A 14,557-nucleotide genomic window follows, 5' to 3' on the forward strand; every position below is an offset into this window, starting at 1 on the left:
AGCCGCACCTGCGCTGCAGCACAGCGAGCCGGGGGCAGGGCGGGGGATGCTGCCCGCGGGGCTGGGACCGAGCGCTGCGCACGGCCGCGGGCGGGCACCGGGCGGGCACCGGCGGGGCAGGAAGGGTTAACGCGGCCGCCGCCGCTCCGCCGCCCGCCCCCGCGCACGGCGGGGCCGGGGGTGGGTCTGCGCGGAGCCCGCCCGGCTCCCGCCGCTGCCGCTCAATGCTGCGGCCGCGGGGCTGCGGGAGCCGCGCTCGCCGCGCACCTCGGGGCTGCGGGGCCGCGCAGGAGCGCCCGCACCCGCGGAGCCGCGCCGGGCCGGGCATGTCCCCCCTCCCCGCCCAGGTAAGCGCGGCTCGGCACGGCGAGGAGGGAGGCAGGTTTAAAACGGGGGGGGAAAAAAGAAAAAAGAAAAAAAGATAAATAAGGAATTTTTAAGCAAGGCTGCGGCGCGAGGGAGGGAGAGCGCGGCCGGAGGGGCTCGGAGCGCGGTGCCCGCCGGGTCCCCCCGGTGCTCCCGGAGCGCGGGGCCGCCGCGGGGTGCGGGCTGTGCTGCGGAGCCGTGCGGAGCCGTGCGGAGCCGTGCCCGGGATCGCGCAGAGCCGGCCCGGGTGGGGATGGCTGCGGCTCCCCGGGCACGGAGCGGGTCCATCCCGGAGTGAGCGCGGGGATAAAATCCCGCCAGGCTGCTCCAGGCGCACGCAGAACTTTTTGCTGGCTCCAGCCGCGTTCCCGGCTGGAGTTGGAGCTCCTTTTGCTTTCCCCAGGCTGCTGCTGCTCCCGTGCCGTGAGGAACATACTGCAGCGTGTTGTTTTATTTATCCCAGACAGGAACGGCTTGCTATCGAAACTACAAATTAAAGGATGCCGCTTGCATAACAAGTGGCAATAGTTTGTACCTTACATACTAATTACCCGTCACCTTTTAGGCTAAGCCAAAGAGGGACTTTTTTTTCCCGAGGAGGGCTCGTTCGATAGAGCAGCCTGATGTCTTGGAGCCACGTATTCCTCTCCCTCGCTGGATTAATGTGGGCAGAGGATTAAGAGCCAGCATGTTGATGAGGCACCTGAGGTGCGGGGAAGCAGGGGACGTTTGGCTGCAGGGAGAAGTCAGTTTTTTGTGGTTGTGCTTGCACATCCTCCGGTTTCCATGGATCGGTTCAGGACCTGCATCCCAGCGGATAAATCACTGAGGTGGGAGCAGGGGCTGGTGGCAGCTCCTCTTGTGATGGTCGCGACACTCGGGAGCTCCTTTCCAACATCCAGCAGCCCCTGCCCCGCAGTGAGTGGGTGGGTGGCTGTTCCCCCGTGCTGGCAGGGAGCCCAGGGGGTGCCGTGACCCATCCCATGGGCATCGTGGCTGTTGGAGCCCCTTCCCTGGTGCCTCTGGCTCCTGCAGCAGCTCCAGCCCAGGTGTGCAGGTGATGCTCCAGCCGGGGTTCCACAGCCAGCACCGGGCGTGGGGAGCAGGATGCTGGGGGCCTGCACTTGAGGGGGTCCCTCAGAAGCCTTACCTGCTACTTTCCTGGCCAGGAAACGGAATTTTTCTTCTTTTCTGGACCTGAGGAGCTGCATTTTTACCCTGCGTTTGTAAGTCCCTGAAAACTGCTTAAATGGCTCTTGAATAATCCTTCAAAGTCACCTCCCCTCTTTAATCTAATACCAAAAGGACTCACTTTACATGGCTAATCCCTCTTTTCCTTGCCGTACAGCCTCATTTAGAGGTGGGCACACAACTAATTTTCCCAAAGCAGCCTGCTAGAGACAATGGCTTCCACTGGCTGCAGCAACCTCTCCCTCCCGTGCTGAACTCTGGGCACAGCTGAATCCCTCTGACAAGATTTTGGGGGATCTCAGGAGGTGGCCCTTTGCAGGAAGCCACCCCAAACTCTGGGTGTATTTCCCTTTTGGGAGGCTCTGAGGGTCTCCTGCCCCAAGCAGCCCCTGCCTGGAGACAGCTCTTGGCTGGTTAGAGTGGAAGGAAGCAAGCAGGGTGTGCCTGCAGGTAGTTAGAGTTGAATGATCCTGGCAAAACTCTGGAATTTGTAGGATTTTCCCATCCTTACCTTCTGCAATAGAGCTGAGCTCTCTTCTCGCCCATCTGGCGCTCCCAGAATTTTGAGCTTGTTCTGTTCTCCACAATGACAAAACGTGTGTTGGGAATGTGAATGACAGCACAGCTCACCTGTGCAGGCAGCCTCCTGGAAAATGGGATGAGATGCTGCAGCCTCCAAAGCCTGGCTTTCCATGGGTTAACAGGGATGTCTGGAGCTCCCAGCCCCTCACCTGAGCTCACCAGGGCTGGCTGAGGAGGGCAGGAGTGCCTTCAGTGTGGTCTGCGTGGTGGGAGGGGGTGAGGGGTGGCGTGTCCTCTCCCCTGGGCCACAGGGACATCTCTGGTGGTGGGGTGGGTGTCTCTGAGACCACAACCATCCTTCTCCAGGGTGTCCTGGCTTGATTTTTCCAGTGTTAATCCCTCCAGTGCTTGACTCTTGAGTGCTGATTTTCAGCCCTTGGCTGAGGAGCTTTTATTCCAGAGGGAAGGGCAGCAGCAGTGGCAGCCAGTGAGCAGCTGCTGAGAGCCCACTTGGTTCCCAAACTTGCACCTCCTCGTGCATTAAAGTCTTTCTTGCTGCTGTCCAGGTCTTTATTTACTGGGATGAAGATTGCTTGCATTTCAAACTCACCCCATGTTACCCCATGAGGGCCAGCTGGAAATCAGGGGTGAGCTCATGTAAAATTTCTCCTGGAGATGCAAAACTTCAGAGGCATTTTGTAAATATTCTGGTGCCACGTGACTTATTTACCTTGGCTTCAGGAGTTGGCTTTGTCTGACAGTTCTGTGGCATTAACTTGATTTTAAAATGAATATGTGAAACTCAGAGGTAAGGACGAGGCAGAGTGAAGGAAGGATATTACCCCCGAGATGGACAGATCACTGCCTTTTTATTTGCTCTCGTGGTCTTGGTTAATTGTTTGGTGAGTGTGCTGGAGGGGCTGGTCCCCATCAGGGCAGGGTGGGCACAGCCCTGGTGCCGAGCAGGCAGCTCCCAGGATGCAGACGGAGCAGGAGAAGCTGCTGCTGCTTAAAAATACTCTGCTGCCTTTGAAAGTTCATAAATCATCACGGGTCTATTTTTAGCCCTGTTAGAATAGAGCAAGTCTGGGGTTTCTTCCCACACCTTCCCTCGGTGGCCTGGGATGACCTGGTGAAGTCTCTGCAGAAGCAGTTCCCTCTCTCCCTTTGATGTCTGGTGACCTGGTGCTCAGCCCCATGGTCACACAGAGGATTCAGCTGTCTTTGGAGAAGCTTTGGTGCAACAGTTGGGAATTTTCCTTCCCACTGGGAGTCTCTGCCACTTGGTGGGTGAGTGATGCGCAGCCCCTGACAGGAAGGTAATCACAAACACAGAAAAGTGCCGTGAATCACGCCAAATCCACAAATGTCAGCTGCGAGCTGCGGGCCAGGCGTGCTGCCAAGGCTGAAACTTGCACACATCTTCACTGGTATCTGCCACGGTGGTTACTCGAGTATAAATACGAATATCATGACAGCAGTGATTCATTCTTTGTATTATTAGCAAAGCAAATATATAATGATGACACCCATATGATTTACTGTTTCACGCCAGTGCACAACTCTTCCTGCCTCCTCCTCCCAGCAGCCACCAAAAGTGGGGATACTCAAAGGAAATGTGTCAAATCTGTGTCAAATCTGCTTCTAATCTGAACACAAATGAGCTTCACATTCGCTATGAGCCAAGAGAGCAGCATTTTCTGCACTAAACAGGGTTCTGAGTGTGTTGATGTTGGGAAATAACTCCATTCTTTGCTGTTCCCTGGGTACAGTCATTTTATCGCAATCTGCAGGGTAAAAATCTATCCCAGCCCGACACCAAGAAAAAGAAAGATTTGTTGGGGTGTTTTTAATTGCTGGGTTAAATCAATGAAAGTCAAGCCCTCAGAACCATCAGGGTCAAAGCATTTAGAAAACAATCTGGTGACTGTCACGTGCATAGTTCAGCTTTAGGAAGGTGGAGCAGAAGGGGAAGTTTTGCCTCTGCAACATAAATTGGGATTTTTGCTTAGGGCTGTAATCACAGCATAGATGCATCAGCATGTGGCCTCCAGTGAGGTAAGTGATGCACTTATTCCACTTCAGAAGGACTCAAAAAAAATCATCTGCAACCATTTAATTTTCAAAATGGCAGGGATTCTTTAAAAAATTGTGTTAAAGGTTTCAAAAACGAGGTTGTGCCACGTTTGTTTCTTCTGTTAATTCTCCCCCAAGCTCCCAGTTGTTCAGTTGCTGATGCTGTATTCCTTGAAGACTTGCTGGAGATGTCTCAGATCTGGCCAAGCATCTTTATTCATGTTCTAGTCTAGCCAGTACCAAGTTCTCCTGAGATATGTTATACCACGGATAAAAGAAAAGCACCAGGATGGTTCTTCCCCACCTTTTCTCCTCTTCGGTTTCTGGATTCAGTGAGACTCAGTCCTTGTTAACCCTCTCTTGGGGCTTTCCCCAATTCTCCTTTGAGAGCAAGACGTGCTTGAAAGACCCCACGGTCAGGCTTGGCTTTCTCCAGATTTCCAGGAGCCCAGTCAGCCCTGAGCTGCTCCTAACTCCAGACTGATTCGCCCCTCCAGAAGTTCTGTCAGTGTTGTATCTTTGTTGGCCTCGGGCGAAATCTGTGTTTAGCATTTATTTATTTATATAAATGTTTAGCCGAGGAGGAGCTGTGGTGTTTAAGCCCAATTGACATGAGGCTTAGCAGGTCCTTGCGTTTAATCAGAGCCTAAGAAGGGGAACAAAGGCCATCCCGGGGTGATTGCGGTGGGAAAACCTCTCTTGTGGAGGGTGAATGGTGCTGCACGGCAATCACCTCCCTGGGGTTTTTAACCCATCTCTAAGTGCATGGTTTCTTAACCTCCTCTTATTCAGATCACAGAAGACTTCCAGACAACAAAACACCATTTGCATCTCTGTGCTCCCAGTGATGGGAGTGTGGAGACCCAAAAAGCCATCAGGGAGAGCCCAAGGGCTGCTGGGGCTTCGAAGGGCACAGCTTTCCCTGCTCTTTGTTCCTGCTGATGATTCCCATCCCTCATTTTTACACCTTTCCAGCTATAGCTGGAACATCTGGAGCAGAGGGGTCTTCATCCAGTTTGATTGCTGGCCCTTGGTTTGGGTTCTTCACCTCACACAAACAGCACCGAGGAACTTCCATCAAATAAGATATTTCTTCATTCACTGCTACCTTGCTCAGTGGTCAAAACTCTATCTCCTCTTGTCATGAATGAATGGATGAATCTTTTTGGCTTTGTCTCCCAGTCTTTTGAAAATAAATAAATAAAACCCCCTCTGAACAGCACTCAACTCCCAGCTTTTTAAAAGAGTTACTTAGCATAAGAGCAGAACATTTGCCTAAGAGGGTTTCAGTCCAAGAATGACTTTTCATATTTAATTGATCAGTATTGTTCAATTAGGGAGATGGATCATGCCCTCTGTTTTGCATGTATCGCTGGAAGCAGAAATGAATGAAATATGAAGCACAGCAGAGCAGTGATTTCAGACTGGATCTGCTCCTAGTGACGCACAAAGCAGGATTTCCATCCAGGCCTGGGTCTGTGGGAACAAACAGGGATTGTGTAAATTCATCAGTTACCTTTGCCTTACTAATGAGTCTGAATTACAACATTTATTCTTATTCTGCTCAGAACTCAGTAACCTTTTTGTTCTAAATCCTATTTATAAGCACCCCAGCTCCTGAATTTGTTGTCGGGAGTATCCCCGTGTGTTGTGCTTCTCTGGGAACAGCTGGCTCGGGCTTCCAAGCCCCTCCAGCTTCCCAGACTCAGGAGTGTGCTGAGCATCCCGGCAGTGCCAGCACAGGCAGGAGTGACACTGGTCCCACAGGGTGGCAGCACTCAGCCCGCTGCTCTGATCCCGCGGAGCATCCCACAGCCAGCCCGGAGCAGTGGGAACACCCTGCTCCACAACCCGGGATAAGGCAGGACAGGGCTTTAGCTGGGTAGGGGATTTAGCACCTCTAACCCCAATTGCTACACTGGAATTTTCTCAGCATCCCTAACTCTGAGGAATTGACACAAAAATGCATCAAATTTCTCCTTGGAATATCCTGTCATTGTCGGGATTGTGTGCTCAGTACCCCCCTTGTTTTCCCTGCTTTTCCACCCTCTGCTTTCCCTCTTTCCTTGCCCAGCCGGATGCAGCAGCTCCTCCCACGTTTTGGCTGACAGGTACAGCGTTTGTGGCTGGCTCAGCATCACCCTCTGCCTGCTCCTCCCCAGCTCCTCTGGCTTCCACACAGAATGAACAGGAGAACCGGAGGATTCCTGTGCTGGATGCAGCACGTTCCAGGTCACTGATAAAAAGTGCTGATTATCTGTGAGGAATGATTTTAAACCTCGCAGGGATGCCTGTCCATGAGCAGTGAGTGCATGGCTTGCCCAGGGAAGCTGTCCTGGGAGTTCTTGGCACAAGGGATCGCTTCTCTGTGCCATTCTCCTGCTTGGGGACATGCAGAAGGCTTCCTAGGGGTGTACATGCTTCTGTTCAGGAGAGCTTGGTGTTAATCCAGTTCCTAAATCCACGCCCCTGAGTTTTCACGGGATCAGGCAGGTTTTGTTGTGGTGGGCAGGGATGAGGGCTGTGGGCAGGGAGGACGGAACTGAGCATCCTTCCCTCTCTGCCCTGGGGTCCTCAGCACAGCAAAGCCATGGAGCTGCTGGAGCAGATCCAGAGGAGGCCATGGAGCCCCTCTGCTCTGGAGCCAGGCTGGGAGAGCTGGGTGTGCTCACCTGGAGAAGAGAAGGCTCCAGGGAGAGCTCCGAGCCCCTTGCAGGGCCTAAAGGGGCTCCAGGAGAGCTGGAGAAGGACTGGGGACAAGGGCTGGAGGGACAGGACACAGGGAATGGCTTCCCACTGCCAGAGGGCAGGTCTGGATGGGAGATTGGGAAGAAATTCCTGTCCATGAGGGTGGGGAGGGGCTGGGATGGAATTCCCAGAGCAGTTGTGGCTGCCCCTGGATCCCTGGAAGTGCCCAAGGCCAGGCTGGACACTGGGGCTTGGAGCAGCCTGGGACAGTGGGAGGTGTCCCTGCCCATGGCAGGGGTTGGAACAGGATGAGTTTTAACGCCCCTTCCAACCCAAACCATTCCATGGCTCTCTGGTGGTCTCTGCCACCCCAACAATATTTCCATATTGTTTCCCAGCACTTCCCATGGAATATGAAATGACCACATCACGCATTGCTCCCCCAGGGAGGCAGGGATGGGGGAAGCAGGTGTGGAGCAACCCCAAGAGTGAGGCTGGGGCTCTCCCAGGGAGCACCAGGAATGTGCTGGTTTGAGCCAGAGAATTCCTCAGGTGAACTCCGTGTTTAATGGGTCTCTCCTAATCGCAGGTTTAGGGACGAAACACTGGCCAAACACATCTGAGGAGGGAGAGTGCAGAACATGGCTCGACTCAATATTTTCTCTAGTCAAGTGGAAAAAAGGAAGCCTCACATGAAAAAGCTGGAAAGGTCAAACTAATTTGTACTTGTGTGATAATGGGTAATACCTCTATTGTTTATGAAGCCTGCAGAATCCTTCCTGTGCTAACCACTGTCATCTATCTGATGGTGACTTGGAGAAATTAAAAATGAAGCAGCAATTGTTCCACCCTCTTCGTGCCTTAATCTGCTTTGGGTGAGGATTCCTTTGAACAGCTCCGTGCTCTTTATAAATGAGATGGGGTGAAATTTGCTCACTTCTCTTGTCTGCTGTGGATGAAGGAAGGAGATGGTTTTAAACAAAAAAAGATTAATACTGAGGTTGAGAAGAGCCAGACTGAAACCCTGCCTGTGTCTTGCTGCTTAAGCATTCTGCCTGTGCTCCCCTGGTTCTTTATTTTGCTGCAGTCTTTTCTGTTTATTTACCAGGGTAAGTGGGAATGTTATATGCACGTCCAGCTCCTGCTATCAAAACTGGGATTGGCAAGCTCCAAATGCCCCACGGTGCTGCCTCACTCACCCAGGCAGATGTGTGGCTCCTTTTAGCAGCCCCTTTAGGAAGTTGTGTGAGTTTTCCTGGGATTCTGGTTCCTTTCCGGGGAGCGATGACATTACCACCCTGCATAATTTTCCATGGAACAATAGGGAACTGTGTGGGGAGTCCCTCCTGCTCGTGCTCAGCACCAAGTGTGAGCTCCAGAGGAGTGCATTTGCCAGGCTTATCGCTGAGACATTTAATATCTGCAATGATTTAGTAGATCAAATTCTGGACTTTGGGGCTGGCCGTAGCTGCATCTGTCATTGTTGCAGAACCTTGACAGTGAACAAAAGGTGCTGCAGGGAACCATAACTCACCCAGCAAATTAATGGGTTCCCAGCCTTGCTTGCTCAGCTAAATGGGGCCTGGGAGCCCTGTGGTCTCACTGGCCAAGAGTTTTCCACAAAAAGTGTGTGGGTTTGGAACGGGCCTGTCCTGCATTCCCAGAGGGATGGGGAGAGCACAGCTGCCCTGCCCAGCTGGCTGGGACTGGTGCTTTCCACTGGTGGTGAAAGTGGGGATAAAACCCCTCCAGCCTGTGAGCTCTTCTGGGAACCTGATGCAATTGTTTTAAAGGAATTTCCTTTTAGTGGGGGTCCACAGCAAAAAAAGGGTTTGGTTGAGAAAGTTTTGTCAGATTTTATGATGTCACACTAAGAGCTGTGAGCACAGGATGGCACAGGTCACCGAGCACCACTGGTAACTTTTGCCACTGGGAGGAAGGTGCACTGTGAGGAGATCCTTGATCACATTCCAATGAGCAGGAAGTGCTGGAACATCCCTGGAGGGATTTAAGAGCTGTGTGGATGTGGCACTTGGGGAGATGGGTGAGCAGTGGCCTTGGCAGTGCTGGGAAATGGTTGGACTTTATGAGTTTAGAGGTTTTTTCCAACTGAAATTCCGTGGCAGGTCACCTCCCTGGCCATGGTTTTGCACTTACTAGTTTTTTTCTGATTCTGCCTCTCTTGCTGATGGATGATCCCAGTTCCTGAGAAGGTTCCAGTCCTCTCTGAGTTGCCAAACTACTTGGCATGGTGGCAGGCAGGGCGTAGCTGAGAAATTTGGGATGAGGAGAGATGATGCTCTGACATTACACTTGGGGTGTGATTTGAGGCAGTGGGAGGTTGACCTTGTTTGCAGCCACCAGCAGCTCCTGGAACTTGGATTTTGGGAATTACCAAGCCCTTCATGGTGGAAAGCTGCCTGTACCTTTGGTAATTGGCTTAATCACCCTCCAGGGTGATTAAGTTAAACATGGAGCAGAGATGGAGGGGGTGGGTGGTGGTGCAAAGGGAGTTGGAACTGTGAGATTTGCCCCAAAAGGGCCCCAGAAAATGTGCAGAATTGGGGAACTGCTCAGCACCACCCCTGCAGGGTTTTGGCCACATCAGGCAGCTCTGTGAGCTCTGAACTCGCACTTCTGGAGTCTAAAATGACTCTGCAGCACTTGGCAGGTTCAGGCCCAGAGAAGTCAGGAAGTCCTGAGGTTTCTGGCGTAAATCTGTGGGTTTGTGCTCCCAGTCATGCCCAGTGTATCCCTAGACAGCAGCTCTGCTCCCATAGCCAGCTGCATCAGCACTCACTGTATCTCAGAGCCATTTTATTATTAGGATTATTATTGTATTTTCGAACCATTACCTAAAATACAGAACCACTGCCCCTAGAAAAGCGGATTATCCTTTCCTCGATAACTAGTTTTATTCCACTCAGGAAAATTTGATTCAGATTTCTGAAACATTGCCACTAAGCAGCTTTCTAAGCAGAGTTGCAGTGCATGACCAAATTAAATTCATGTAGGGAGAAGGGAAATGTTGTTGTTGCAAGTGTCCAAAGGGGTTGGAATGAAAATAATCTTATAGATCAAACTTAAGTAGAGTTCAGATGTTGTGGAGGGAGCTCAGGTCTGTACCTGGAAAATCCCATCTGCCAAAAATAAACTTTGGGGTCATGTTTTAAAATGGCATTTCTAGTCCTGGACCATCCAGCTTCTCTCTCCAGGACCTGTGTGTGGCACAGATCTTGCAAAGGAGTTTGGGCTGTGTGAATCTGCTCAGTAAAAACAAAAAGAATTTAAAAAGAAAGGTGGGGGAATGCTCTTTGAGGCTTTATAAAACCCTTCCCTGCACCAGCCTGAGGTGGCAGATCCTGTCTCTCTGTGACTTTTGAGTAAGTTTGGCCTAAATTTTGTCTCAAACCCAGCGTCTCCAGGAGAAAATACCTCATGAATTCTGCAGTTTGAGGCAGAGCAGTTGGAACCAAACTGGAGAACTGGTTTGACCCTTCTTACTGTAGGCTCTGAATGGACTTCAAATCCCAGGTCTTTAGTGATCCTTGTGGAATTCTCCTGAGCTGGTTCTGTGCTGTTTTATTGCAGATGAAGAGCTGAGATGCACAAGATGCTCAGAGATACCAAGATAGTTAAGAACTGGAATTTCTAGAAAGTTCTGCCCAAATTCTTCGTATTTTAGGGTACTGAGCAATTGGAAGAAATAAGTTTATGGCAAAGGAGGAATTTTAGCACTGACTTCTTTCCTTCTCCCCTGTGGATTGCATCGTAACTCTGTCTGATGCTTTAAAGATTTAATTATTTTTGCACCTGTGGCTTTGCTTTAGATCAGTCTTTCCCTGCTCATGGGATTCAGGGTGTCACTGAATTCTTGCTTTCAAATAATGAATACCTGGGACTGAAAGTGGTTTGGTTTTGTTTTTTTTTTTCTTAAATGCAATCAAATATGTTTTAGCTGACTAAAACATTATGAATAGACCTAAGCATTCACATAGAAATACTTGACAATATCTATACCAAGGTAATGTCATCCATTAGCGTTGTGTGAAATATAAAATATCATCCAATATTTGAATCCAACTGCAGTGTATCCTCTGTAACTTCACTGACAGAACCTAAATTTAGTAACTAATTAAATTCTATGGAACAGAAGAATGCATTTCTCCATTTCTTGTAAGGACAAAGATTTGGAGTGTTAGCTGTACTTCTATTTTTATATCATTGAGTAGACTTTTATATAGCTATAACTATATACCTGTGGGGTTTTTTTATTTCCACATCTATATTTCAGGATCTCTGCTGAGAAGGCCCCAAAGTCCAGCTCAGACCCCTCTGTGAGGGTGCTGCTGATGGAGGTGGTTGAGCTCAGGGAGTGGAAGGGATCATTCCCAGCCCAGCCAGGTCTGGGTCCACACCCACTGTGTGCTCAGAGCATCCAAAACTACTCATTTCACCCCAAAAGTCAATTCAGGCATTTTCTTTCCCAGCCACTTCCTCTGGCTGTGGAAGATTCCAGCTTTAAGGCCGTGGTGAAATTTAAGTGTGGACCCAGGATCAGGGCCAAACACTTTAAATAATTGATGGACAGCTTGATTTCTTCAGCCTCGCTAAAGTAAGCTGAGGTTCAGACAAACAGGGAGCTGACTGAGGTGTTTAGTTGGGGGGAAAAAAGCCCTTTGAATTCCACTGATTTCCCACAGGATTAACTCAGCACTAGGAAAAATAACTCGAGAGGATCACGGAATGCTTTGGGTTGAAAGGGACCTTAAACATCATCTGATTTCAGGGGCAGGGCCATGGGCAGGGACACCTCCCACTGTCCCAGGCTGCTCCAAGCCCCAGTGTCCAGCCTGGCCTTGGGCACTGCCAGGGATCCAGGGGCAGCCCCAGCTGCTCTGGGCACCCTGTGCCAGGGCCTGCCCACCCTCACAGGGAGGGATTTCTTCCCAATATCCCATCTCCTGCTGCCCTGTGGCAGTGGGAAGCCATTCCCCTTGTCCTGTCAATCCAAGCCCTTTTAATTCTGTTCAGGCTCTTTGGATTCTTTTGTAGGCAAAAAGAAAAAGGAATCCTCTTATATGAAATATATCATCTGAAAAGGAGAAAGCAGAAAAGTTGTGATTGCTCTCTGTGAGCTAAAGTTGGCCAAGTATCCCAAGGCTGCTTTGACTTTTGTGTAATTGTTGTGAATTTTTATAAATAAATAATACAACTGGAATAGCTGCATTTCCCATAACACCTGGCAGGGTGTGCAGGTGTGAGCCAATGCAAGAGGCAAAGAATTCGAAGTTACTGACCCAGACATGGTGTAAGCTGAGAAGAAAAGGCGAGCAGAGACCAAACAAGCAAACAGCAGAAGGAGCAGCAGCTAATGAGCATCCATGGTTTGATTGCTTAATGGGGCTGTGGTCTTGAAGCTGGTCTGGAGGAAGGATGTGACTTGGACAGGCAGGATGTGCAGGGAAGTGGGATTAATTCATTGCAGGACGAGCAGGAAATGTGTGTCTGTGTTGGAGGGCTCCTCATATTCCACTCCTGCAAATGGCTCCATCTATTAGCTGGAAATAGCAGCGAGGCAGACAGGGCAGAGTTAGGCTGGGCTTAGCAGGGAGGAGCCTGAGGAGAGGCAGGGATGTGCTGTAGCTCAGAGGAACTTTCTGCTTTCTGGAAACTTCCCTTGGAGCAGTTCCTTTCGCTGGTGGAATATGGCAGTGAAACAGGACACTCCTGAGAATTCATTTATGGGGCTGTTTGTTTTCGCTAATGACACAAGATACCAACTTCTTAAAAATTCTCAGAGCTATGAAAGTGGTCAGAGCAGCAAACATGCTTTGATCCCAAATGCCTTTTTTCCCTTCTCTGTATTTTTTATAATCCTTTGGCTCTTTGGGTCACGTTACAAGTTTAAACACTTCCTTATCCTTTTCTGGATCTGAACTTGTTTGGAAATCATAAATCTGTCTTTGAGGTGGCTTTGATGGCTTCGGGAAGGCAGTGGAGTGATGCTGTGGTGGTAGAATGGGTGGGCTGGATCCGGGGGAGCATTTCCAGCTCCCAAACCTGATGGCAAATTGGCCCAGCCCCTCGGAATCCTCAGTCATGGCCGAGTTCACAAACCTTTAAAATCCCTCCACATGTTCACAAGGCTGCTAACACAAACACAAAAGCACTGTGAGGGGGTTTTTTTCAGCCCAGTACTCCTGGCTGGAAATGAATTCCTGCTGTTGTCACCTCATTCATTATCCTCGTCATGAAGAAATAGGTGGTGCAGCCTTCTGCTGTGAAGGTCCCCAGTCTGTTCATCGCCTTAGCCACTGCCACTCATCCCCTTCATTCCTGAACCTTATCATTCTGTATTCCAGGTGTTGGATTTGATCCATCCATCATCTGTCAGTGACTTGCCAGAGACCCTGGACACTTCAGGATGCATTTTCCATGCAGGTCCTGCCAGAGGAGAGGAATATTAAGCAGGGAGGGCTGGGCAAATCACACACTTGCTCCTTTTTTGCTGTACTTCAGATTAGCCTTTTTCAGCGCTTTTCCCCCAAAAGAGAAGCTGAGAATTTGCAGTGGATCATTTTGGACTTGTGAGGAGCTTGTGGGTTTATTTCTATGGATGGACAAACCCTCCTGTCTCACACTGGATTGATAAAACACATCGAGGAGAACTCTGCTCCTCATTATCCAAATAAAAGGAGGGTAAAACTTTGCCCACCATTTTTCTTCAGCTGAACTTGGTGATCAGGCTCAGAGAGAGGTTTCCATGGTGCACATGGTTTCCTTTTTCCAAGGACAGCGGTTTCCCGTGGTGCATTTGCTGCTATTGTGTTTAATGGTCACTGCCCTGCAGGTTGAGCAGTCACTCCCCACACCTTGGAGCTTGTGAATGCATTTTCATATTTTAAATCAACATTAGCAGGGGAAAATCCATTATTTGCCCTGGGCTGCTTATGATTTTTAATTTTTTCATGCTGAAATACAGGTTATGCTGCAGGATCTGGTCTGTTCTAGCAGTCAGCTGTGTTATTTGATAACTTTGGGTATTGATTCCTTACATCACCTGCTCCTTACTCACTTATTATATTCCATTTCTGTTCCTCCTTCTTCTGTAGAAGTACAAAATGAAAACCTGGTAGCAGTTTCTCGCTTTATCCATTTTCCTTTTCCCTGTTGGAGCCTCATGGATTTCATTCCTTGTCTGTTTACTGAGGACTTTGCCTTTCTCCTTGAACAGGAAGATTCTGACTTAAGAACATTAAACTTTCAATAGAGATTATGTTAATAATATAAAAATATAGGGCCATACTTGTAGCTAAGCAATGTCCAGAGGACGCCCCATCCCTGGCAGTGTCCAAGGCTGGGCTGGACAGGGCTTGGAGTATCCTGGGATGGTGGAAGGTGTCCCTGCCCATGGAAGGTGTCCCTGCCCATGGCAGGAGGTGGAATGAGACAATCTCTAAGGTCCCTTCCAACCCCAACCACTCCACAGTTCCATGATCCTTAACCAGCCAGGATGCAGCTGAATTTCCAGCATCACTTTCTACACCTTTCCCCTTCCCTTGGCCCCACGAGTGCAGCGCTTGTGCACAGCCAGGGAGCCCTGGGAGCTCATTCCTGATGCCCAGGACTCCTCCCTGGCTCAGGCATTGGGGATGGACCTGCCAGGATCCATCGCTTCCCAGTTTGACATCTTATTATTCTTTCCATTCCC

The 14,557-nt window shown here is 49.9% G+C and overlaps 1 protein-coding gene across 2 annotated transcripts in view; it reads left to right on the forward strand.

Annotated features, from left to right (window-relative positions):
- Positions 1–257: 257 nt before the first annotated feature.
- CNTN4 (contactin 4) overlaps positions 258–14,557 on the forward strand; it is a 271,038-nt gene continuing 256,738 nt past the window's right edge. Inside the window, exon 1 of one of the 2 annotated variants that reach the window (XM_039558958.1) lies at positions 258–347. The gene's annotated coding sequence lies outside the window, so the exon portion shown is untranslated. The remainder of the gene's footprint in view (positions 348–14,557) is intronic. The other variant, XM_039558957.1, reaches the window with a different exon arrangement.

This window comes from Corvus cornix, chromosome 12 (genome assembly GCF_000738735.6).
Source record: "Corvus cornix cornix isolate S_Up_H32 chromosome 12, ASM73873v5, whole genome shotgun sequence".
Classification (NCBI taxonomy): domain Eukaryota; kingdom Metazoa; phylum Chordata; class Aves; order Passeriformes; family Corvidae; genus Corvus; species Corvus cornix.